This window comes from Stenella coeruleoalba, assembly GCF_951394435.1.
Source record: "Stenella coeruleoalba genome assembly, chromosome: 5".
Classification (NCBI taxonomy): Eukaryota; Metazoa; Chordata; class Mammalia; order Artiodactyla; family Delphinidae; genus Stenella; species Stenella coeruleoalba.
The window spans coordinates 124,452,611-124,479,759 of NC_137150.1; the positions used below are offsets into that span (position 1 = coordinate 124,452,611).

General features: G+C 35.5%; 1 pseudogene across 1 annotated transcript; it reads right to left on the reverse strand.

The window, feature by feature from the left end:
• Window positions 1-26,289, reverse strand: LOC307186406 (large ribosomal subunit protein uL1m-like; annotated as a pseudogene). The gene is made up of 2 exons: window positions 26,269-26,289; window positions 1-819 (listed from the first exon to the last, which is right to left on the reverse strand). The product of its transcript is annotated as a large ribosomal subunit protein uL1m-like (transcript).
• Between the last annotated feature and the right edge of the window lie 860 nt (window positions 26,290-27,149).

Consider the following 27,149-nt stretch of genomic DNA (forward strand, 5'->3'; position numbering starts at 1 on the left):
CTAGGTAACATTTATTTTTCTTTCGTTGATTTTTGCTTGTTTAGACATCAAAGACTCCATCTTTAGTAAAAGTCTTCACTTGGACTATGAAGTAAATCATGTACCACAGAGGATCCCCAACTCAGAGGTCTGTCCTACAAACTTCACTGATAATTGTTTGCACACTGCAGCTATCTGGTCATTTGATCCAATGTTGCTATTATGGTCTCCAGAAAGTTCTCTCTTTCTTCATCTACCTTAATTTTATGCCCATTTTTAAGTAACTCAAATTTGGGGGATGTAATGGCCAATGGAATTTTGAATAAGCTTGGAAAATCTTTTTTTTCAGTTTCTTCTTTAATGGAATAATCTCAGGCATTCCTTCAGGAACAGCCACTTAAAAATCTGCATGAATTTTATAATTCAAAATCTTCTGAATCAGATTAGTTCCTTCTGCAAATGCAGCTGCATTTTCTTCTGCTATTTTAATCTTTGATGCATTCCTTGTAAATATAGCAACTTTATTGGTTTCTGAAACCAATGGATATGGAAAACAAAGAACACTGGCAAATGACTCCACTTTTTTCTTTTCCTCATGTACTGTAACCAGTGTCAAATCAAGATAAACACCTTGTTTTGGATTAATAGAGTCCAGAATTTGAAATTTCTTAAGTAAGTGAATAGCTTTATTAACCTTGTATATTTGCTGTGTGTACAAGTGTTTTAAATGCATACACTCAGGATTTATTTTCATATAGTGGTATGACTTTTTTTTTAACTCATCTTTTCTTTTTTTCAATCTGATGCTTTTCCTTTGGCACCATTTTTATGTTTTTTAACCTTTAAAAAAAATTTGCAGACTTTATAGTAGCAACACAAGGTCTGTTGAGTATGTGAATGTTTACAGGACAAGAATAAAGAGATAACTGATAAACCATCTTTGAAAAGACTATGGCTTTGATGATGTATCAAGATTCTGCTGAGGTGTCATAGGGATATCATCATGTTGACCATTTTGAATTATGTTGACCTATAACCTTTTTATTTTCAAATTTGCCAAAGCAAAGATCACTTTATTATGCATTATAATTTTAACTTTTAGAGTTTTTTACTATTATTATGGGGATATTGCTATATGAAAAACTCCAGGTTAAAAACAATTTATGTTCTTCTCTTTATATTGATGAAATAGAACGAGGATGTGGCTGATTTGATGAATTTTACATAACTTGACCATTCCAATAATTCCTATCAGAAATGACACCACTTTTCTCAGTTCTCTAGCCATCCTTAGAAGCACATCTTTAAGAAGATTTTGAGGCTAAAAAAAGTATGGCTAATATTAGTTACTCTGCTACTGTTCTCTCTATCAGCAACACTATGTAGACATCTAAACTCTACAAGATAACAGAAAAATAATTGGACTTCTTTCTCACATTGCCATGGAATGGTGCTTTCTTTTATTTTATATGTTACATTTGCTACTGTAATTTTTCTTGAACTTCATATTCTGTGAGTTTGATATGGTACATTTTAATAAGCAAGGAATAGACTAGTGTTATGCCAAGAGGATGGTGAGAGTGGAGTGCACTGAAAGGGGACATAACATTTAATTGGATACTATGTATTATTGGAAAGTAATCTGGTACCTGACCTGTTTAAAATTCAAATATATATATATATATATATACACATATATATATATTCAAATTTGTTGTTTTGGTGAAGCATGAAACCATAGCGCTGTTTCTCAGGGGGGGAATTATATATGTACACACACACACACACACACACACACACTCTTTAAAGGATTTATTGGTTTCATTCAACACTAAAATTAAAGTTTCCTTCTTTTCTCCTAATTTTATTTGAGAAATTGCCCCAAAATCCCTAAGTTAATCTTTTCTACTCTTTTAACTTACAATGGATTTATAATGATCAGCTCACAGGTTTTTCTCTTTGTTACCTCATATGAACAATTAAATTCTTCTTGGTTGCCCCAAATCCGTTTCACATTTTGACTTTTGCACATATATATTAAAAATCATTTTGCTTCCTATAAATATATTTTATTTTTTTTTCTTTCGCTTTTCTATGTTATATACCATTGTCTCCATTTAAGTGTAGAATTTAAATTCATTGTCCATAATAACACTGATTCTGGTCATATCAGTGGAACTTCCCACTATAATAACAAGAAACCAATGAGCAAGAATTCTATGTAGTATCTCTAAGCACAATTAACTGACTTAATAGCATACCAGGAATGCAAAATCATTTAAATTGTTAAGATCTGGTAATTTGTCTTTTCCCCATTAAGCTTACTGCATTTTGGTGTTTGATGATTAGAATGAGGAGGGGAATACACAGTGTAATGGTTAAGGCCACAAATAAACCTGCACTCCAGTCATTAATATCAAGCCATTGGTGACTAAGCATTCAGCACATACATAATTATTACTGTCAGCTGAAAGGGTAGAGAAGGTCCCCAGAGGTGCCTCTTTATATGGTTTTCAGAGCACTAGAAATGCCTTAACATATAAAACACCTTTTCCTCTAGACAGAAAAATCTCTTAAATCCACCTATCAGATTTATAGTCTGCATGTCATTAAGCCTGTTTCTAATACTGTTTTAGAGGTTTTTGTGAGGTGTATTGGCTTGAAAACTTAAGAAAAAAAAATCACTTTATCCAAGGAGATTCTTTTACTTTCCTTGGTCCAGTTAAAGAACGTATGATTTCATAGACAGGTATTTTTCATATTCTAACCCAAGGGTTAGAATTCTCCATTTTATTTATTTATTTTATATATATATTTTTTAAACATCTTTATTGGAGCATAATTGCTTTACAATGGTATGTTAGTTTCAGCTTCACAACAAAATGAATCAGTAATATATATACATATGTTCCCATATCTCTTCCCGCTTGCGTCACCCTCCCTCCCACCCTCCCTATCCCACCCCTCCAGGCGGTCACACAGCACCGAGCTGATCTCCCTGTGCTATGCGGCTGCTTCCCACTAGCTATCTACCTTACGTTTGGTAGTGTATACATGTCCAAGCCTCTTTATTGCTTTGTCACCGTTTACCCTTCCCCCTCCCCATAGCCTCAAGTCCATTCTCTAGTAAGTCTGTGTCTTTATTCCTGTTTCACCCCTAGGTTTTTCATGACATTTTTTTTTTCTTAAATTCCATATATATGTGTTAGCATACGGTATTTGTCTCTCTCTTTCTGACTTACTTCACTCTGTATGACAGACTCTAGGTCTATCCACCTCATTACAAACAGCTCAATTTCGTCTCTTTTTATGGCTGAGTAATATTCCATTGTATATATGTGCCACATCTTCTTTATCCATTCATCCGATGATGGACACTTAGGTTGTTTCCATCTCTGGGCTATTGTAAATAGAGCTGCAATGAACATTTTGGTACATGACTCTTTTTGAATTATGGTTTTCTCAGGGTATATGCCCAGTAGTGGGATTGCTGGGTCATATGGTAGTTCTATTTGTAGCTTTTTAAGGAACCTCCATACTGTTCTCCACAGTGGCTGTATCAATTTACATTCCCACCAACAGTGTAAGAGGATTCCCTTTTCTCCACACCCTCTCCAGCATTTATTGTTTCTAGATTTTTTGATGATGGCCATTCTGACTGGTGTGAGATGATATCTCATTGTAGTTTTGATTTGCATTTCTCTAATGATTAATGATGTTGAGCATTCTTTCATGTGTTTGTTGGCAGTCTGTATATCTTCTTTGGAGAAATGTCTATTTAGGTCTTCTGCCCATTTTTGGATTGGGTTGTTTGTTCTTTTGTTATTAAGCTGCATGAGCTGCTTATAAATTTTGGAGATTAATCCTTTGTCAGTTGCTTCATTTGCAAATATTTTCTCCCATTCTGAGGGTTGTCTTTTGGTCTTCTTTATGGTTTCCTTTGCTGCGCAAAAGCTTTTAAGTTTCATTAGGTCCCATTTGTTTACTTTTGTTTTTATTTCCATTTCTCTAGGAGGTGGGTCAAAAAGGATCTTGCTGTGATTTATGTCATAGAGTGTTCTGCCTATGTTTTCCTCTAAGAGTTTGATAGTTTCTGGCCTTATATTTAGGTCTTTAATCCATTTTGAGCTTATTTTTGTGTATGGTGTTAGGGAGTGATCTAATCTCATACTTTTACATGTAGCTGTCCAGTTTTCCCAGCACCACTTATTGAATAGGCTGTCCTTTCTCCACTGTACATTTCTGCCTCCTTTGTCAAAGATAACGTGACCATATGTGCGTGGGTTTATCTCTGGGCTTTCTATCCTGTTCCATTGATCTATATTTCTGTTTTTGTGCCAGTACCATACTGTCTTGATTACTGTAGCTTTGTAGTATAGTCTGAAGTCAGGGAGCCTGATTCCTCCAGCTCCATTTTTCGTTCTCAAGATTGCTTTGGCTATTTGGGGTCTTTTGTGTTTCCATACAAATTGCAAAATTTTGTTTTCTAGTTCTGTGAAAAATGCCAGTGGTAGTTTCATAGGGATTGCATTGAATCTGTAGATTGCTTTGGGTAGTAGAGTCATTTTCACAATGTTGATTCTTCCAATCCAAGAACATGGTATATCTCTCCATCTATTTGTATCATTTTTAATTTCTTTCATCAGTGTCTTATAATTTTCTGCATACAGGTCTTTTGTCTCCTTAGGTAGGTTTATTCCTAGGTATTTTATTCTTTTTGTTGCAATGGTAAATGGGAGTGTTTTCTTGATTTCACGTTCAGATTTTTCATCCTTAGTGTATAGGAATGCCAGAGATTTCTGTGTGTATGGTGTTAGGGAGTGATCTAATCTTTCTCAACATTTATAGTCAACATCTTGGACAATAGAATTTTGTTGTTTTTGTTGTTGTGGAAGCTGTCCTGTGTACTGTAGAATGTTTAGCAGTAGCCCTGGCCTCTACCCACTAGATACCAGTAGCACCTTCATAGTCCCAGTGATGACAAGCAAGAATGGTTTCAGACATTCCCCATTGACATTATTTTTGTATCTGCTAAAACTGCATCTTTGCTGTGCCAAATAGATTATCTTTTCTTCCCAATTCACATACTTTCCTTTAGAACACTGATGTTCAAGGATTAGTTCTATTATGGTCTGAATGTTTGTCTCAAATTCACATGTTGAAATCCTAATGCCCAATGTAATTACATTAGGAGGTGAAACTTCTGGAAAGTGATTAGGTCATGAGGGCCCTGCCCTCATAAATGAGATTACAAAAGGTCTGAGGGAGCTCCCTAGACCTTTTTACCACGTGAAAATACAACAAGAAATTTGCAACCTGGACAGGGGCCCTCCCCAGACTGTACTGGAATCCTACTCTTGGAATTCCAGTCTCCAGAACTGGGAGAAATAAATTTCTGCTGTTTATAAGATTCCCAGTCTGTGGTATTTTGTTATAGCAGCCTGGGTGGACTAAGCCACATCCTTATCCCTGTAAATAATATTTAAGTATTCATGAGAGTTATCCCTTTGATTTTTTTGGTGTGTGTGTTTTTTTTTGGGGGGGGGGTTGGTTGTGTTGTTTTCTTTGTTTACATTTTTTTTTAGCTTAGTTTTCTTTTGGGGTTGGTGTAGAAGAAGTAGAGGAGAAGAAGGAAAAAAAAAGTGTAGATAATGGAAACCCAAGAAATTCTCAGTGGCAAACTCCACTCCATGTTTGATTCAATTGTCAAAATGTTCATAGAGACTAAAAGCAATTAGTTTGAATGACTAGAGCATTGTCAAACGAGACAGTAAGTTTAAAAAACTGTTAAACCTCTGAGCATATTTTTTAAAAAATGCAGAAAAATAGTCCCATTAACTCTGCTTTGTTATGCATTAACCACATAAGAAGAAAAATGGGTAAACCAAGCATAGGCCCAGAGAAAGTGTTCTGGTTATAGAAATAAACCAGCAATTCTTGTCAATTCAATTTTCTATCTTCAAATTTATGCTGTTATATTTTAGTTAGCATCACTTCCATACATTCAGCTGCCATTTATTTCTTACTGAAACAATTGAATAGCCTCGGGCATTTATTAGGGATTAGACAAGAAAGTAGAACTCCTATTTATTGTAGTATGAAAGGCTTTAATAGAAGAAAAGAGAGGGACACACAGTCATTAGTGAAGCAAGGATCCTACAGACAAAAAGATGTTTTTAGATTGTAGCACTGAAGGGATGAGCCTTAAAAACTCTACTAGATGGTGCTGGGAAACTGAGAAACTTCTGGGTACTTCCCACTGATGATCTCAGCATGCAACACTGACATGGATAACTTAAGATAAGTTTTTTTTTTTTTTTTAAATAGTGAGCAACAGAGAGAGAGAACAGGAGAGAGGTAAGTAAATCGATACTGTAAGGATGTTTCATATGGAAGTTCATAAACTACTTCAATAATCAGGCTCACAGTTTCCTATGGTACAGAAGATGATAATATCAGATTATCCTATGCTCATCTTAGCTTCTAATTCACCAGAAAAATTCTCTGGGATTTGAGTTCCATCTCTGATACTACGGATGTTTCTTTCCTCCTGGTATAGGGAAGATTTCTTTCACATGGGAGTTTTGTCTTCTGTTTTCAGAAGGGAAAGGGGAGGTCAAAACATTCTTCTTTTATCTGCTGTTTTTCATGTACCTTTAGCTCAAAATAATCTTCATGCCAAAGTAGCATTTCTGAGGGTGGCATACTCTGCTATCCTTCATTCCTGCCCCCCACTCCACTTTTGAAATTTCCCCAAGAAATTTTGCCATCCAGAAACAGAGTTGATGGATTGTTCCAAACCTCACTGAAACAGTCTTAGTCTTGAGAATAGGTCAGTTGAGTTAAACAGTAGTGTCTTATTTCAAGGGGCAGTGTTGTAAACGAAAGTAGGGTGAGGGTATCTAAATTAGGCCTTTTTATGGTGCTACCAATCAGGCATTTAATGAGGGCCATTTCTATGGAAACAAAAGAAAAAATTAAAATTCATGGTTGTAGAAAACTCAGTTTTTAGTTTACATGGCAGTCAGTCTAGAAAATTTTTAGATATTGGACTCTAAGCATCTTTCAGTGGTGGACTGAGGATAGTAGTGGCAATCTGATAAATTTCCTGGTTTACAGATCAAATGTCTGGCAATGGCATCCGGTATTCCAGTGAATTTTATGAGCGACCCATAAATAGTAGGCACTGAGGCTGTCCATACATGATCTGTTGTGGTGATTTTTCTAATGTTTATATCAAGTTATCCAGTTTTTGCTTGCAGGGTTTTGAAAGAAAGTTCTTAGTGATTTCAAATCAGAAGTGTCAGGGAAAATTGTCTACTGGCCTTAGCAATGGTGAGGTTCCTTTGCATAGTTTTACAAGTGATGCATTGACTAAGGGGAGTCTTGAGGCAGAGAAAAAAAATATGGCAGGTGACAACTGGATCTGGGGGAATATGATTATAGTAGTTGCCATTTGGGAACTCATAAAAAAATTGGAGAGATGTCTGAATATTCCACATGAGCAGAAACTTATTGGGGGTGATGTAAAAGTGGCTGTCTGCTCATAGGAATACACACATTCAAGAAAGGCTATTGAGATGTCTTATTCAAACAAGTTCATACTGTAATAAAATGGTGGTAATTATTAAAGATAAAATAAGTTTTTAAAAATTTACTTGCAGAGAAAATTTAAAGCAACAGACAAAAATATTTAAGAATTATATGTGGATTTCATCCTCACATCTATTCTGTATATAATATACTTAAGATAATTTTTCTGTGGTTACATTTATACACACATATTTATATTAAAAATACACACATAGATATGTGTATTTGTGTGTGTGTAATATATATATATAATTTCATAATTGCAATACCCTCAGAAAAATGAAAACACAAATTTTGTGTGTATGTATACAATATTCACAGAGTCAAATATTTGAGTTGAAATGAGATATTACATCTAAGTGCATTAGCATTTTATATTTTCATTTCTTAATTGATTTTTATAAGAATCTCTAAAAATGAATAATGTTCCATATTATAACTGGATACAATTTAAAATTCAATTTATTTTACCATATTAAATTCTCTTTAGTATAAATATTTGATTCTTCTTGTGACTAGTACTAAATTTAACTTTAATGTAAAACGTTTTAAAATGAAATATATAGTATTACTTTTTTCATTGAGATTAACAGTATTATAAAGGTTTTGGAAAAATATAGTCATATCCTATTCACCCCAACAAAAATATCTCTTTCTCTAAATTATGAAATTTCAGAGCTTTAATGAAGCTTCAGCCTTTATCATGTTAGGGTAGACCATCTCTTAACAGTAGTTTAGAGACCAATATTGTTTTTAGTAGACAAAAAACAAGTTAATATTTTGTAATAATAAAATGAAAATAAATTACATTAAGAATTTTACTCAATCTTGGTTCCAACAAATTTCACTAGGAAACCTCTTCATTTTAATGGTTTTCAGAAGTGCTTTTACATTATTTAGTTCTCTATCTTGTTTCATAACATTCAAATTGTTCATGAATGTATTCTTTAAAATAATTATTCTTGGGACTCCCTTGGTGGCACAGTGGTTAGGAATCCACCTGCCAGTACAGTGGACATGGGTTCAAGCCCTGGTCCGGGAAGATCCCACATGCCACAGAGCAACTAAGCCTGTGTGCCACAACTACTGAGCCTGTGCTCTAGAGCCCACGAGCCACAACTACTGAGCTGCAAGCCACAACTACTGAAGCCCGCACACCTAGATCCTGTGCTCCACAACAAGAGAAGCCACTGCAATAAGAAACCTGCACACCGCAACAAAGAGTAGCCCTGGCTCGCCACAATTAAAGAAAGCCCACGTGCAGTAATGAAGACCCAGCACAACCAAAAATAAATAAATAAAATTTAAAAAAAGTATTCTTTGTTGTCAGTATTTCTACTGAACACTAGTTTTTCAATGGATTTTTTAAAGCTATTGACAATGTCAGTAAGCCCAGTAGAATAATTATGTATATAAATTTAAAATCTTAGTTCCCACTCTGATGAATCTCTACTTATCTGAATAAGTAGAATAATTCTATGTAATGTTCTATAATTCTATTTATTTATTTTGGAGAAAAAGAATGAAACTTGTAATTTCTAAATGGTCACTTGGCATGAAGATAAGTGGTGATACATTTCAAAGTATTGTAAAATGAACTTTACAGCTCAGAATTTTTATAGTATGTTGTCAATTTTTTGAGGGTCTACTTTGAAAGAACATCGAAGGTATTCCCCCAGAATATATTTCCAGACAAGCAAATTTTTTCTATAACTGCTAAACAATATTTTTCTTAAAAAAATATTAAAGACATATATATATAGATAGATAGATAGATAGATAGATACATATATAGAGAGAGACACATTATATGTAAGTCATACATGTAGTAATTTTATTGATTACATGCATTTTACTATTGGACTAGACAATTTTTGACTTAACTTTTGGCTTTATCTTTATATAATGTATATTTATTATATATTACATATGAACACATGCATACATTTTTCTTTTGCTGTAATCCTGAAATACAATAGCCTCTTAGCAAATGACGGAATGGATTGTTCAATGCCAGATTTTACATTAAATATCTAAAACAATGGGGTTATAATTATATGTTATTCATAAACTGATAAAATCATATTTTAACACTTAAGGATATTGACAATGAGAAAGAACAATAATACCTATAGATATTCTAAATAATACTAGGGAAAATATAAAATTGAACTCATAAATTGCTGGGTTTGATTCCCATTAAGTTTATGTTCTGATACCTGTGATATTTTCTACCATGTCCAAACTTCTAGAGACATTTTGAAAAACATAAACCAGTAGTATAATATCATTCATCTTAGACTGCTTAGATTGCTATGCAGATTAGACTTTTTAATATAGTATTTAAAACACTAATCCTAGTGTTTCATATGTAGTAGGATCTGCATTTATTTTAATACATAGATATGATTATATGCATTATGTATATGCCATATATTTGTACATAAATTCTCTAACTAAAGCCTAATAGAGGTAGTATAACTTGTATGTATGAAAAGACTGAACAAGTCATCCCATGTCTTTCATAGGCACATCAACATACACTGGCCTGCAATGTCTGTATGCTTTTTCCACTAAGGAACTGAAACAGTCTTCCAATCTTTCTTAGGAAGAGGAAGACAAAATGTTTATTTGTAATTATGTAAAGTACAATACTTGTTGATTACAATTAACTCAGGATAAATCAAGAGATAAATAAAACAAATTCATATTATTTTCATGTTTTACAGAATGTTTATGTTGTTGAATTTTCAGATAAAACAGACTTTTCTGTCTATCCAGGATATTCTGTCATATATTTTCTATTTTATAGTGCATGTAAAAAAAGTATTAAAAAACTTATTTAGTATTTCCTTTGTCTCTAATTCCAGAACTTTGAATGGCTTCAAGATTTTGATATACTAATAAGGTTATTACCCCTCTCCAGGTTCAAAATTTGCATAGGAGCCATGTGATAATGATGTACCTTTGCTGAAAGGATGAGGCAGGTGTGTTTTTCAGTAGGCCCTTAATGGTGAGTTTGGATTTTTCTCACCTGCCAAATCATGAAATTTTAGTAAAATTCATTAAACTTAAAAAAAAAAAAAAGAGAGAGGCTTTGACTTTTTTTTTCAATGATATGTGTTTATTAGCTTAATCACATCCCCTTTCTTTTAATGACCTAATACCCTAGGAAATAATTGCTTGTAGGTATCTATGCTCCAACTATGCTAAGATTTTTCATTTTACCATGTACTTCTTATTACAGTAATATAATAATAATATCTTATTACCAATGATATTTCTTCTACTTTTAGATTGTCATGATTGTTTTGCCATGAATCACAACAGCTCAATCATGACCTTATTTTTTTTTCATTAGTTATTTTTCATAATGTATTAATCCTTGAAATAAAAATAAAATTAGAATCTCTGCAATCATATGTCAATTCCTCTTCTCCTCCTATTCCTTTGCTCCTCTGTTTCCATCTTGACTATCATATCCTTATCTAGTCAGTGTGACTTCAGATCCATTATGTGATCTTCACAACTGGGTCCTCAGAACTACAAAACACCGATGAGCTCTAATTAATGTCCCAGGTCCTTTTTATTAAATGAAACCTGATACGTTTTAACTTGTGGGTAAGTATATATTCTGACTTGGCCAGGTTGTCACATAAAGCAGTCTGCTCTGCTCAGTTACAAATGATGCTCAGTCTTTGTTCATTAAACTTGGGGATGGTTGTTGCATGCAAGAAGGCTCTGTATGTGTCTTCACTCTATAGGATGAGGTGATGGTAAAGATATTCTAAATTTCTTGAGCAGGAAGAGTAACCTCCTGACTAAAGACAGAGCTGAAAATATATCTCCTTGTGTGAAGTGCCATGACAATGCCTGTTAAACTTTAAAAGGTTCTCCCTGAAGCATTAGGTTTGGTCAGTATTGCCCATTAACTTCTTAGTCAATGTTATATGGGTGATGGTAGATGTGCATACATTACATATGTTGCAAATCTGTTAAATCCAAATTTACTATTCATTTTAAGATTTCCAAATGTTCCTTGATTTTTGTAAAACAAAATGATAAATAGTATTTGCAACCAAAGAGCTTATGGAGGAAAGACATCATCAACTTGTAGGATCTGTGTTAGTCATTGTTTCCTTCCTATTTACATATGGATGCAGTATACAAACACACATACAGGCACAGTTGCTTCTATGTAAAATAATCTTCTGTACTGCAGCAGCTGGAATAATAATATGACTGTTTGAATTGAAAACACATTTCAATTGATTTTTATTGATTTTTTTTTTTTTTTTACTTATACATCAGGTAGGAAGGGACAAAATATTTTGTCAGTTCAATTTCTATAAAATTAGCTTCCTGATAGTCCCAAATGAGAGATTCTTTCAAAATTATTTAAAGTAATTGAATAATTATTGATTCACAGACACAGACACAATGACTGAAACAGACTGATGTAATGATGCTAGTTTCACACATAGGCAGTGGTAAAACCATTTAAAAAAAAACTTTTATATAAAGTAAATTATCTACAGGGATTAATGATTTTTTTTCTTTCATTTGTTGTTTTCTTCCTTCCCCAAAAAACATGGTGTCATGTAGTTAGCTGGAAATTTCCATATAATGTCTATAAAGTCTAAGCCAAATTACATTTAGAAATAAAAACATATAGGGAAGAAATTGTCCAAGTTGACATGGAGAGCAATTCACTAAAGCACTAATTAAATTAACTGCAACACAGAAGCATTGATGCTAGAAGAAGGAAGGGGAAAAGAGCATGTGTTCATGAAATCTGTTGCAGAGTTTTTGTCCTAATTTGAGAAAGTAACTCACAAATATAAAACATAATACTTTCGAGCTTAGTGATAACTAACTTTATGGCCCCAGCACTTAATAGTTAAAATTTTCCAATAATGGCTGGAGGATAATAGGAATGATCAATAACAATCAAAGTTTTTTCTCTGGAGTTCCAAAAAATCCCCAGTTGTACAACACAAGTATAATATGACCACATTCATCTTTGCAAGTTACTCAATAATATAAAATTATATCTATTTGTTTGCCTCTATATCTCAGTATTTACATAACTTATAGTACAGTTCATTTTGGTAAGGTTACTATTTTCTTGTGGAAACAAATCCTAGCATTTTATTTTTGGCCATCAGGTTAAAAAATAAGCAATACAGATGCAATATTTCTCACAGTGCTTTACTCTTTATAAGTTATAATTTTCATTATATGTTTGGGATAGTAAAAATGAAATTTTCATGAACTTTGTTTATCTTACCTTTCTTTTTCATTTGTACAAGCACCTGGAAAAGGAAAGGTTTTTTTTTGTTTTTTTTTAAAGAGCATCCTTGAGGCAGACACTTGAATTACTAAAGAAATTAAATACCAGCAAAACTAGTCTACACACACCCTCCATAGCTATAAAACAGAATTTGGAATAGAAATCTGTTGTTGCTGTTTTGTTTTGTTTTGCTTTTTGGTCTTCTAGGATTTTGCCTAAATCCTAAAGCAGAGGAGAAAGGAAACAAGTAACTCCCATATTATTAAACAAAAAAACAGAGCTTCCCTGGTGGCGCAGTGGTTGAAAGTCCACCTGCCGATGCAGGGGACATGGGTTCGTGTTCCGGTCTGGGAAGATCCCACAGGCCGTGGAGCGGCTGCGCCCGTGAGCCATGGCCGCTGAGCCTGCATGTCCGGAGCCTGGGCTCCACAACGGGAGAGGCCACAACAGTGAGAGGCCCACGTACCACGAAAAAACAAAAACAAAACAGAAAAACAAACAAAAAACCCAGAACTACAATTAAGGTCTTATTAAGAAGTGACCACATTAGTCACTTATGTTTAGCCTTTACAAAAAGAAAGGTAAACGTTCATTACAATGGAAGATTTTGTGAAGAATCCTCCCATTTTTAGTCCTTGAGGAGACATGTTTGCAGATTTTTACAAGAAAATGGGAAAAGCATCTCTCTCTTTCCCTATCTGGAAGTTGCTGAGTTAAACACGACAGGTGTTGTCTGTACGGTTATATGAACCCAGGCATTTAGCAGGGTACTCAAAAACTTTGGGAAACCATCATGAGTCTTCAGGAATTCAGAGAAAGTAGAGACTAGTGTCTACTTTTCACCTTCTTCTCCAAAGAGCTCATAACAAAGGATTCAAATTTGAGCCTATTCTCTGAGGGAGTCCTCTGACAGATCAGAGAACCTACAACCAAGTAAAGGACACTGTTACTTTTCTCTACCAATCCCTTTCCTTTCCTCAAGCCTTGAGTATCCAGAGTAGCAGGATAGGAAGGAGAGAGGGTAAACCAAAGATGAGCAGTGACCACATCTCCTTGATGACCTCCCCATACAGGTCATGGGCCAGGCTTAACCTAGAGGATGGAAGAAAATTAAAATTGAATACAAGATTAAAGCATCAGTTTAGATTGGACTGTCTTTCACATACCTGAAAATGACATTGAACTTAAGCTAAAAGGTACTAGAAAACTATGAAAACATGTAATGTGTGAAATCTATAGACAAGGGATGGAAAAGGGAATTCTGATAAAATATGTGTAAAGACCATGGAGGGAGACAGATGATTGAAGACATAATTATCAGATTGTCTGTTAGCACATTCCACACATTCAGTGAACAGACTCTGCCTATCAGTAATTATATTTCAGGAAACTCCTCTATTAAGAATACAGTGAAGTAAAGGATTTAATAATCATTCACTCATCATGTTTTCCTTGTTGTCAATAATATAATATTGTTTGGGAAAAATATTTCATAGAAAGTTTTCACGTAGACACAAATATAGATGTGTACACTACTATTACAATATGCCTCAAGTATTACCTACAGAAATACTCTAAAAATACCAGCTTCATCCAAACAACTTTTCACACTGTCACAGAAGGCACAGAAGGTCTTGAAAAACAAGTAATAGAAAACTAAATAACCAAAGACAATCATCATTACATCAAGGAAAGTCAGATGTAATAAGCTAACAAAAGAAGGTTTAATGCTCCCAAGAAGGTATCAGTATCTCTCAATGAAGCCAGGAGTCCTGATGAACACATGTCATGAAGGGTTGTTGAAGAGGGAAGATTATTAGAAACGAAAAAAATGGACAACAAAGTTTCTGATTCAGATTTGATGATATTCTATTATGGTTTACATTTTTATATTTACTTTATTGAATGTTATACGATCATAAAAATGCATGTAGAAAAAATAATCTGATGTACCTAATTAGACACATCTGATTAAAGTTCCTATGAAACAGAAATAGAGAGGAATTTCCTAAATCTGTTGAACAATAAAAATAATAAACCAAAAGCACAATAGACATTATACTCAGTGGTATGTTGCCTACTATTATGACTTCTATCCAACACTGAACCAGAGATAGTAACCAGTGCATTAATATCAGAAAGTTAAAGAATAGAACATATGCTTTGCAAGGAAGAAAATCAGACTGCCATATCCAAAGTTAATGTACTAATATAGCTATATTAATTTATTATAATAAAAATGTTTATCAATGTTTTATATAAAATCAGTGTAAAAAAGTGCATATTATATACTAACAATGAATATTTAAAATGTCCTTTTAAAAATATTCCATTTAAAATATTGATAGAATGTGATATATTTAGAAATAAATCTGAAGTTATATAAAATCTTTAAGGTGAAAATTATAAGACAAAACAAATGTATAATACATATTTCCAATAATAATGATAGCTACAAATTTAATGTCCAGAATATATAACAATTATAATGCACTGAGATGAAAAATATCTGGAAAAAAAAAGAGGCAAAACATATGAACTATACTTTTATTAGCAAGGAACCATATTGATTTTTAGGAAAATACAAATTAAAACCACAAAGATATAATTTTGCAATCTTCAGATTGACAAATGACAACAAGAAAAAGAGAAAGAAAGAGTGAGAAGAAAGAAGAGGAGGAGGAGAAAAAGAGGAGAAAAAAGGGGAAAAATGGTCATTAACCTGTATTTGTGAGCGTTCAGAGCTCTTATTTGGTACAACTTTTTAAAACTAGCATTACCTATTAAGGTAAACACGACTATACACTACTACCCAGAAACTTCTTTGTTAGGTATATGTCTTGAGAAACTCTTGCTCATTTACACAAAAAATGCATTTTCATTCCCTGAAAATTGTTTGAATTTCTACATTGCACCAGGCACTGATCAAGATATTGAAGATATAACAGTGAACAAAACAAAGTTCCCTGCATTCATGGAGCCTACATTCAAGTGGGAAGAGACAAATATTAAACCAAGTAAGTAAAATAATTCTGATGTTGATAAGAAAAATAAAGCAAAAAAGGGTACCTCAATAGTGGAAATTGATGAGACATTTTCTTTAGAAATGGCAGTTTGAGAAAAGATCTGAATGAGGTGAATGAGGCAGCTATGCATGTCTGTGAACCAGGATTCCAGGCAGAGGAAAGAGCATATGCAAAGTTGCTGGAACGTGATTGCCTAGAGAGCTGGAGGAGCAGCATTTCAGAAATTCATACAGCAGCTGATTTTCTTAAGAAAAGTGAAACAACTCTAACATATCAATAATAGAATGGATAAATCATGTTACATTTGTTCAAAAGAATGTTATATGGCAATTAAAATAAATTAATAAACCTGATAATTCTTTTTTTATAAATTTATCTATTTTATTTGTATATTTTTGGCTGTGTTGGGTCTTTGTTGATGAGTGTGGGCTTCCTTTAGTTGCAGCGAGCGGGGGCTACTCTTCATTGTAGTGTGCAGGCTTCTCATTGTGGTGGCCTCTCTTGTTGCGGAGCATGGGCTCCAGTCACGAGGGCTTCAGTAGTTGTGGATCACAAGCTCTAGAGTGCAGGCTGTAGAACGCAGGCTCAGTAGTTGTGGTACACAAGCCTAGTTGCTCTGCAGCTTGTGGGATCTTCCTGGACCAGGGCTCAAACCCGTGTCCCCTGCCTTGGCAGGCAGATTCTTAACCACTGTGCCACCAGGGAAGCCCTAAACCTGATAATTTTTAAAAAGTTATTGAGGAGTCTGATTCCATTTTTGACATTTGAGTGCTGACACCTCCTCCCTCACCCTTCTTGACCAAATCTGAACAAATCAAAAAAAAAGCCCAGGTTCTCCCTCCTTTGGTGCCAGTGGGAAGTTCAGATTTGTAATACTGTAATTTATAATAGGAAATATATATTTTGTCTTATGGCACACAGCTCCTAAAACCCTTGGAATCTCCAGTGGTGAGAATAATTAAGGTGTCTTTTGTTATGTTAATGAAGCGACTTTGGAACCACAATTAAATATTTCGGCTTGTTATCAGGAGAACCAATCATGTGATTAGAGGATTTGAACTTTTAATCTCATCCCCTTAACCTCTGGGGACAGAGGAGGGTCTGGAGGCTGAATCAACTGCCAGGGTTTATGATTCAATCAATCATGCTTATGTAATGAAGCCTCTGTAAAAACAGAAAAGAATGGGGTTCAAAGAGTTTCCAGGTCGGAAAAGCAGACTGCTTCCACGTGCTACCATACCAGGCCCCAAATTCCATGAAGACAGAAGCTCCTCTGTTCAGGACCTCACCTTATATACCTCTTCATCTGGCGGTTGATTCACATCTTTTGATATCCTTTGTAATGAATCAGGAATCTAATGAGTAAACCATCTTCCTGAATTCTGTGAGGCGCACTAGCAAGTGAATCAAACCAAAGGAGGGGGTGGTGGGGACCTCTGACTTACAGCTCATTGGTCAGAAGAAAGGTCACAAACTAAACTTGTGATGGGCTCTGAATGGGGGGGAGCTGTCTTGTGGGATTAAGCCCTCAATCTGTGGAATCTGATGCTATCTCTGGGCAGATAGTATCAGAATTGAGTTGAATTGTAGGACCCCTAGATAGTGTCTGAGAATTTCTTGGTGGTGGTTGGGAGGGGAGCAGAGGGGACACAAATATTGAAAATGGTACTAGAACCTGCAAACCGCAGATCAGTCATGGAAACACTCATTTGCCTCATACAGGCAAATCCAGCCTTTAACCATAGTAACAGACAAAGCCAGTTCTCCCTCCTTGTTCTTTCAACATATTTCTGGACCCGTGTGTTAGCTGCCTTACTCTTTCAGAAAACCTTATTTGAGTATAAACCTTTTCAAACCTCTTAGTCCAAGTGTGGCATCTCAATATCTGTACTAGATTTTAGGTGGGAGATTCCATCTTGCCATGTGACAACTACAAGATAATTGCCTCAGACAGCCATGTATAGATGATCACCACCACTGGGAGTCTCTCTTCTCTTGCTTTGGTTTGCTAGCTGGCTGTATTTCCTGCTGTCTAGAGTATTTTATTTTTGAGTTGTTTTGCACTTTGAACTATGCTGCTTTGTGCTGAATTTACTTAGGTCCATCAAGCTTCTGTTACAGATGTAGCTTATCTAAATCAGAAGTCTTGATGCTAGTTTCGTTTTGTTTTGTTTTGTTTTTGTGGTACACGGGACTCTCACTGTTGTGGCCTCTCCCGTTGTGGAGCACAGGCTCTGGATGCACAGGCTCAGCGGCCATGGCTCACGGGCCCAGCCACTCCGCAACATGTGGGATCTTCCCGGACCGGGGCACAAACCCGTGTCCTCTGCATCGGCAGGCGGACTCTCAACCACTGTGCCACCAGGGAAGCCCTTGATACTAGTTTTTAAGAACAGCATTAAAGGATTAGGGCTCTCTTTACACTGACCCTGGGGCAAGTGCCTCAATGTGGATTTATTAATATCTCAGACTGAAACATTTCTCAATTCCATCATAAGCAGTGACTGAAACTAGGCTCCAGAGAAATACTCTATCCATGTGACTGTTGGATTGATGTCCCAGCTAGGTTAAGACTTCCATCCTGTAGAGCACACAGGAAGACTGACAACCCTGCAAGACCCACTGGGTGCCAACTCCTATGGAGGAAGGGTAGTCACTATGTGGTGTACTAATTTTTACATTCCTAAAAGCAGGTGGCTTGCTAAGACACTAAAATAAATAAATAAATAAATAAATTTTAAAAATGTCTTTTCTGTCAGTGTTACCTATTCCTCTTTTACCAGAAGATCATGATCCTTCTGGTTACAAGAAAGAAATCCAAGACATCATCCTGGCACAGCCAAAGTATGAATTCAAACTTGACTTAATCCTAAGTCCCTAAACTCAGTAAAGCTACAATTACTATAGGAGAAGCTCTTAAATTTTACAATAATTACTTGAAATTCTCTGGAGGAGGAAAGATATACATATAAGCAGAGTGAAGAGAACTCATCTAAACCCCCTGCATTATATACAGAACTATTAAAAAAATATATAAAGAAACTAGATACAGGGTGAAGAAACAGAAAACTGAGTCATATGTCTGCAATTTTCTAATTTCGATGCGAGATTCAAAATTTACTAAAAGAATTTACATAAAAAGAAAAATAAAATGGCACTGATGGTTTTGCTGCCTCTACAACATAGTTCACAAACATAGGTTGTGAATTAATTTTTTTTTTTTTTTGTGGTACACGGGCCTCCCACTGCTGCGGTCTCTCCCGTTGCGGAGCACAGGCTCCGGACGTGCAGGCTCAGCGGCCATGGCTCACAGGCCCAGCCGCTCCACGGCATGTGGGATCCTCCCGGACTGGGGCACGAACCCTCATCCCCTGCATCGGCAGGCGGGCTCTCAACCACTGCGCCACCAGAGAAGCCCGTGAATTAATTTTAAATTGTGTTGAAATTTACCAGGTTGCAAAACTTCATGGCCTTAATTAATATTAGGGCATAAATTATAGTTTATTCTGTGAATCTCAAAAATTTTAAAAATAAATAATTTCTTTATTTAGGCTGCATTGGGTCTTCATTACAGTGTGCCGGCTTCTGATTGTGGTAGCTTCTCTTGTTGCTCAGTAGGTGTGGCACACAGTCTTAGTTGCTCCGTGGCATGTGAGATCTTCCCAGACCAAGGATCGAACCCATGTCCCATGCATTGGCAAGCAGATTCTTAACCACTGTGCCACCAGGGAAGTCCCTGAATCCCAATGGTTTTAAACAAAGTTTCCTCTTTAACCTGAGAGGAGTTACCAAAGGTAAAATAGAGGAAAACAGGTATACTCCACCTTAACCATGAGAACTCTTGTTTTGCCCAAATTCATCATAGTCATAAAATATTCTGTCATAGACAAAGGCACTCTGACTCACCAAGCAAAAAATTAAATCAAACAGTTATGAAGAGTAACTAAGTAGTAATAGATTACATTAAATTAAACTAGAATTAAGAATTACCTTAAAATTAAAGCAATTAGAGAAAGAAGCGCATAAAAAAACCCCAAAGTTAGCAGATGGTAAGAAATCATAAAGATCAGATCAGAAATAAATGAAAAAGAAAGGAAGGAAACAAGAGCAAAAATCAATAAAACTGAAAGCTGGTTCTTTGAGAAGATAAACAAAATTGATAAACCATTAGCCAGACTCATCAAGAAGAAAAGGGAGAAGACTCAAATCAATAGAATTAGAAATGAAAAAGGAGAAGTAACAATGACACAGTAGAAATGCAAAGGATCATGAGAGATTACTACAAGCAACTAAATGCCAATAAAATGGACAATCTGGAAGAAATGGACAAATTCTTAGAAAAACACAACCTTCTGAGACTGAACCAGGAAAACATAGAAAATATAAACAGACCAATCACAAGCACTGAAATTGAAACTGTGATTTAAAATCTTCCAACAAACAAAAGCCCAGGACCAGATGGCTTCACAGGCAAATTCTCTCAAACATTTAGAGAAGAGCTAACACCTATCCCTCTCAAAGTTTTCCAAAATATAGCAGAGGGAGGAACACTCCCAAACCCTATGAGGCCACCATTACCCTCATACCAAAACCAGACAAAGATGTCACAAAGAAAGAAAACTACAGGCCAATATCACTGATGAACGTAGATGCAAAAAATGCTCAACAAAATACTAGCAAACAGAACCCAACAGCACATTAAAAGGATCATATACCATGATTAAGTGGGGTTTATCCCAGGAAGGCAAGGGTTCTTAAATATATGCAAATCAATCAATGTGATAAGCCATATTAACAAACTGAAGGACAAAAAACATATGATAATATCAATAGATGCAGAAAAAGTTTTCAACAAAATTCAACACCCATTTATGATAAAAAACCTTCCAGAAAGTAGGCATAGAGAGAACTTACCTCAACATTACCAAGGCCATATATGACAAACCCACAGACAATATCATTCTCAATGGTGACAAATTGAAACCATTTCCACTAAGATAAGGAACAAGACAAGGTTGCCCACTCTCACCACTATTATTCAACATAGTTTTGGAAGTTTTGGCCACAGCATTCAGAAAAGAAAAAGAAATAAAAGTATCCAAATTGGAAAAGAAGAAGTAAAACTGTCACTGTTTGCAGATGACATGATACTATACATAGAGAATCCTAAACATGCTACCAGAAAACTACTAGAGCTAATCAGTGAATTTGGTAAAGTAGCAGGATATGAAATTAATGCTCAGAAATCTCTTGCATTCCTACACACTAATGATAAAAATCTGAAAGAGAAATTAAGGAAACACTTCCATTTACCATTGCAACCAAAAGAAAAAAAAAAAAAAACAAACAAACCTAGGAATAACCTAGCTAAGGAAACAAAAGACCTGTATGCAGAAAACTATAAGACACTGATGAAGAAATTAAAGATGATACAAAGAGATAGAGAGATATACAATGTTCTTGGATTGGAAGAATCAACATTGTGAAAATGATTATACTACCCAAAACCATCTACAGATTCAATGCAATCCCTATCAAACGACCAATGGCATTTTTCACAGGACTACAAGAAAAAAAAATTTACAATTTGTATGAAAACACAAAAGACCCCGAATAGCCAAATCAATCTTGAGAATGCAAAATGGAGCTGGAGGAATCAGGCTCCCTGACTTCAGACTGTACTACAAAGCTACAATAATCAAGACAGTATGGTACTGGCACAAAAAACAGAAACATAGATCAATGGAAGAGGATAGAAAGCCTGGAGATAAACCCACGCACATACGGTCACCTTATCTTTGAAAAAGGAGGCAAGAATATACAGTGGAGAAAAGACAGCCTCTTAAATAAGTGGTGCTGGAAAAACTGGACAGCTACACATAAAAGAATGAAACTAGAACACTCCCTAACACCATATAGAAAAATAAACTCAAAATGGATTAAAGACCTAAATGTAAGGCCACACGCCATAAAACTCTTAGAGGAAAGCATAGGCACAACATTCCATGGCATTAATTACAGCAAGATCCTTTTTCATCCACCTCCTAGGGAAATGGAAATTAAAACAAAAATAAACTAATGGGACCTAATGAAACTTAAAAGCTTTTGCACAGCAAAGGAAACTATAAAAAAGACAAAAAGACAGCCCTCAGAATGGGAGAAAATATTTGCAAATAAAGCAACTGAGAAAGCATTAATCTCCAAAATACATAAGCAGCTCATGCAGCTCAATATCAAAAAAAAAAAAAAAAAAAACACCCAATCCAAAAATGGGCAAAAGACCGAAACAGATTATTCTCCAAAGAAGATATACAGATTGCCAACAAACACATGCAAGGATGCTCAACATCACTAATCATTACAGAAATGCAAATCAAAACTACAATGAGGTATCCCCTCACACTGGTCAGAATGTCCATTATCAAAAGCTCTACAAACTATAAGTGCTGGAGAGGGTGTGGAGAAAAGCAAACACTCTTGCACTGTTGGTGGGGATGTAAATTGATACAGCCACTGTGGAGAACAGTATGGAGGTTCCTCAGAAACCTAAAAATAGAGCTACCATATGACCCAGCACTCCCACAACTGGACATATACCATGAGAAAACCATAATTCAAAAAGAGTCATATACCACAATGTTCATTGCAGCACTATTTACAATATCCAGGACATGGAAGCAACCTATGTGTCCATCAACAGATGAATGGATAAAGAAGATGTGGCACATATATACAATGGAATATTACTCAGCCATAAAATAAATGAAATGGAGTTATTTGTAGTGAGGTGGATGGACATAGAGACTGTCATACAGAGTGAAGTAAGTGAGGAAGAGAAAAACAAATACTGTATGCTAACACATATATATGGAATCTAATAAAAAAAGACATTGTTCTGAAGAACCTAGGGCAGGACAGGAATCAAGATGCAGACATACAGAATGGACTTGAGGGCACGGGGAGGGGGAAGGCTAAGCTGGGACAAAATGAGAGAGTGGCATGGACATATATACACACTACCAAATGTAAAATAGATAACTATTGGGAAGCAGCCGCATAGCTCAGGGAGATCAGCTCAGTGCTTTGTGACCATCTAGAAGGGTGGGATAGGGAGTGTGGAAGGGAGATGCAAGAGGAATGAGATATGGGGATGTATATATGCATATAGCTGATTCACTTTGTTATACAGGAGAAACTAACACACAATTTTAAAGCAGTTATACTTCAATAAAGATGTTAAAAAAAAAAAGGAATTACTGACACCATTTAATCAGCAACTGGTGGATACCTTGCCATCATAGATTCAGCTATATTCCATTCAGGACCTATGCCTTTCAAGTATAGTGTGCCTTCACCTTCAAAAAGACATGGTACACCTTTATCTGTCAACCCATGGGGTGTAATAGCTGTTCCATCACACACAATATTTGCAGACAAAGGCTCAACTGCATCCAACTTTCTCCAGGAACACAGATATATCATCACAGCAGTAACATTTTTCTGTGAGTACGTTCATTTGACATACAAAGTCAGGACATCCAAATACTCACAAAGGAGCTCTAAAAAAGAACAGGCTACTGTCACACATAATGTACTGGTCCCCACTACTTCAATAAATTTTGTGACATCATTTGGTCAGTTGATGAGACATTTCATCCTGACTTGTTAAGAAATAACTGCTGAACTGGCACCCACAGTATTAAAATGAACTCAATATCTTTTAGGGCTTCTGGGGTTTTAAAAGAAACATATTCCTTATTTAAAATTTTGCTAAAGCCCAGAAATGCCCTTATTCATAATTTGACCATCTTTGAATGGCCCTCCTTCCAACAAAAACTCTAGAGTCTGTCCAAATTACAATATAATAGATACTTCAAACAGTGCCCCCCCAGAGACTCTTTCACTCTACAGCATATAGGAAGTTACTTGCATACCTCCTAGACTCCTTGAGCCACCTATTATGGCCAGAAAATATCCATGGGCTTCCTAATGCAAGAAACTGCTCTTCTTGGCTGCATGTTACCTGCCTTTAGGGCAATAATTGCTGGACATACACGTGGGTATTATTGAAATAGAAGTTTTCACAGGCACTAGACATGGAAACTTCTATATCCAGCTGTCCATTGTAACTTAGGTCATGGAGGAAGCACTCCATAAACTTGGCCTCTTGCTAAATGAGAACAGTGTTAATAGGATAGAACCAACACTGAGCCCTTTAGTATATCTGCTATGCAAGAGGGATGGCCTGCCCATCCTTAGTCCCTTTTAGATGCCATGTTGCTGGATGAAGTCATTCCTCTACCAAATCTCTTGGCTACATGAGAGTCCTTTGGGATTAGCTAACAGAACAGCAAAGGGAATTCATATAATTTATGAATGGTAGCACCACCATTACATGTGCTAGGGCCCTAAAAGGGCAATTTCTCCCATCCTCTGATTAACCATGGTATTTCTGATTGAGAGCAAGACAGATGGGTCAGCACAATTGGCCAAACTTTGGATAGCCATTCTTAGTAATGGATGGCTTGAGCAACAACAGCCCCATCTGCACAATTTTACAGACTCTTGGACCATTTCCAATGGTATGGCCATCTGATCTGGCCAATAGCCAAAACAACAATTCCTTATCCAGGGTTGCCCCATCTGGAATAAAGAACATTGGAAATATCTTATTTCACACATACCCAAAATATAAAGCACAATCATACATATCTCTGCCTACACTAAAGTCACAATACAAGGTTTCATCAAGACACCCCTTATCTGCTTTGGAGTTCAAGATATCATTGGTCATGACCAAGGCACACATTTGTTTTACTTTTCAACTTCTTATTTTTGGGCAACCTCAAAATAAAGACCAATTGCTTCCTCCTTCAGCACTGATAAGAGGTTCAAATCATGTAAGCTGCTGGTCTGAACAGGAAGTCTCACCCTGGCTCCACCCCAACCATAATAATAGCTAAAACCATTCCCTGCTCTTTGTGTCCTCAAGTCATTTTCAGACCTATTTATTCTCTTCAGAAAACCTCATTATGAGTAATAAAACTTTCAGTATTGTCTTGGTATGTGTGTGTATGTATGCATGTATATGTGTGTGTAGTACATATATATTATTTATATATAATATAAACATAATATATATTTTTTCATATACATGGAAATATGTATATATATATATATGGAAAAAATATAAATAAAAGCAATTTAAGGTTAACATAAATTCAGAGGAGTGGCTATTTAGGCAATTGGGGTTGTATAAGAATATAGAATATATAGAAAATATATAGAGAACATATAGAAAATATTCAGTGGATTGGAAATGTTATATTTCTTAAGCTGGTTGGCAGGCACATTGATAACCATTAATTTTTCTCAAACTCTTCTTATTAATTTTAATGTTTGCATTCAATTGTAGACTACAAATAGGTTAATATAATCAAAATTCTAGTCATAGGAACAATGAAAATGAAAACTGAAATTTGAAGCAAGGACAAATTTCATGCATTTGAAAGAAAATTGGAAAGGTTTAAAAATTTTGTAATTGTACATAATAAAAAGTATCCACAGCAATGCAGATAAGATAATGTCTAATGGATAATCGCCATCATTGGAATTTGAATTATTCATCTATTTATCACATGGCTATATTAACTTCAACACCAAAAATTTAAAAATGAAGGCAAACTAGATTATTTTCATGGGACTCAGGAAAATAATTTAATAAAGCACTAAAAGTCTGCATTTTCATTTTGCTTAATACAGGTTACAAACTTTATGTACTATAAAATTATGATTGAATGTCACTGACATATTATGGATGGAATGTCTTCAAGAATTGTATTTAAAGTCAGAGTTCATAGGTAAAATACTTCCTGTGTTAAATAAATTCTATGCCTCTTTGTTTCCCCATCCATAAAACAAGGATAATAAAAACCTTTGTAAGAGGTTTGCTATAAGGAATAAAAGATAATAAAAGTGAAAGTGATTTTTACAGTGTCTGACTTACATAAGGCATTCAATAAAGTTTTGACATGATTTAAGAATGCTCTTAAAATAAGAAAATATTTAAAATATATATGTGTGCTTCACTACTCCCTAATGAAACAGCATAGAAATGGTTCCTGCCTCTTGAACGCTGACATAAGCCTAGACTATTATTTAAGTGGCCACAGATTTAGGGGCAATCAGAAGGGGCAGCATGATGAGTTTGGTAAGCCAGGAAGCAGTGAATATTCAGGGGCCAAAACATTAGAATTTCAGTATTCATGCTGTTCTCAGGAACACAAATTTGTTGATGGGGGTGGAAAGAGTGAAAAAGGATTGGTTGCTAGTTCTGAAGAAATTGTTAATCCAAATTACCATACTATTGCTATTTACCTTGAATTTATCCCATGTCATCTCCGATTTATGTTTGAACACACTACTCCTGCAACCAAGCAGGACCCCATGGGGCCTTCCCGGGACAGACGCCACCCTATATCCTCTGCTGCAGCTCCTCTCTGAAGTACTGAGATAATAGTATCTGATACATATTTCCTGAGTTTTTCAGGTGCTAAAACCACCACCAAATGGAAGAAATTAACTACCTGATGATCATGAACATGTAGCCCCCAGAACTTCTGGCACCTAAGATGTTAACAACCCTGTTACCTCACCATCAACCAATCAGAGAATTATGCAGGAGCTGGTCACATACCCTGTGACCTCCTCCCTCACCTGACCATTAAAAATACTTTGCTGAAACCCTTCAGGGAGTTCTGGTTTTTTTTGAGCACAAGCCACCCATATCTCCGTGCATGGCCCTTTCTCTGCTCCAAACTCCAACGTTTCTTCATTGGTTTAGCTCACTGTGTGTCAGGCACATGGACTTGTGTTTGGAAACACTTCTATTCTTAAATAATTTTTATGTGTGTGTCTTTTTACATCTATTTATATCTTCTTCTCTCTGATTTCTGTAAACAGATTAAGACCCAGAGAAGAAAAGAATGGAAATTCCAGGTCTAGCTATGGCAGAGTTCATATCCGGCGGAGACAGGTATGGAGTTGCTCAGAAAGTTCAGATGATCAAACAGAATGAGATCCATGGGGTCAAGTTACAGTGAGAAATAACAGGAGTACTAACCACTCCATAGAGATGTCAACACTGCATCTAGTGTGGATGATCCTGCTAAGTGTAGCCTGATCTGGCTACATTTAAAATTAAACCCCAATAATTTTTGAGGCCCGCTGAGAATTCCTCCATGGAATAAGGCCTGCAG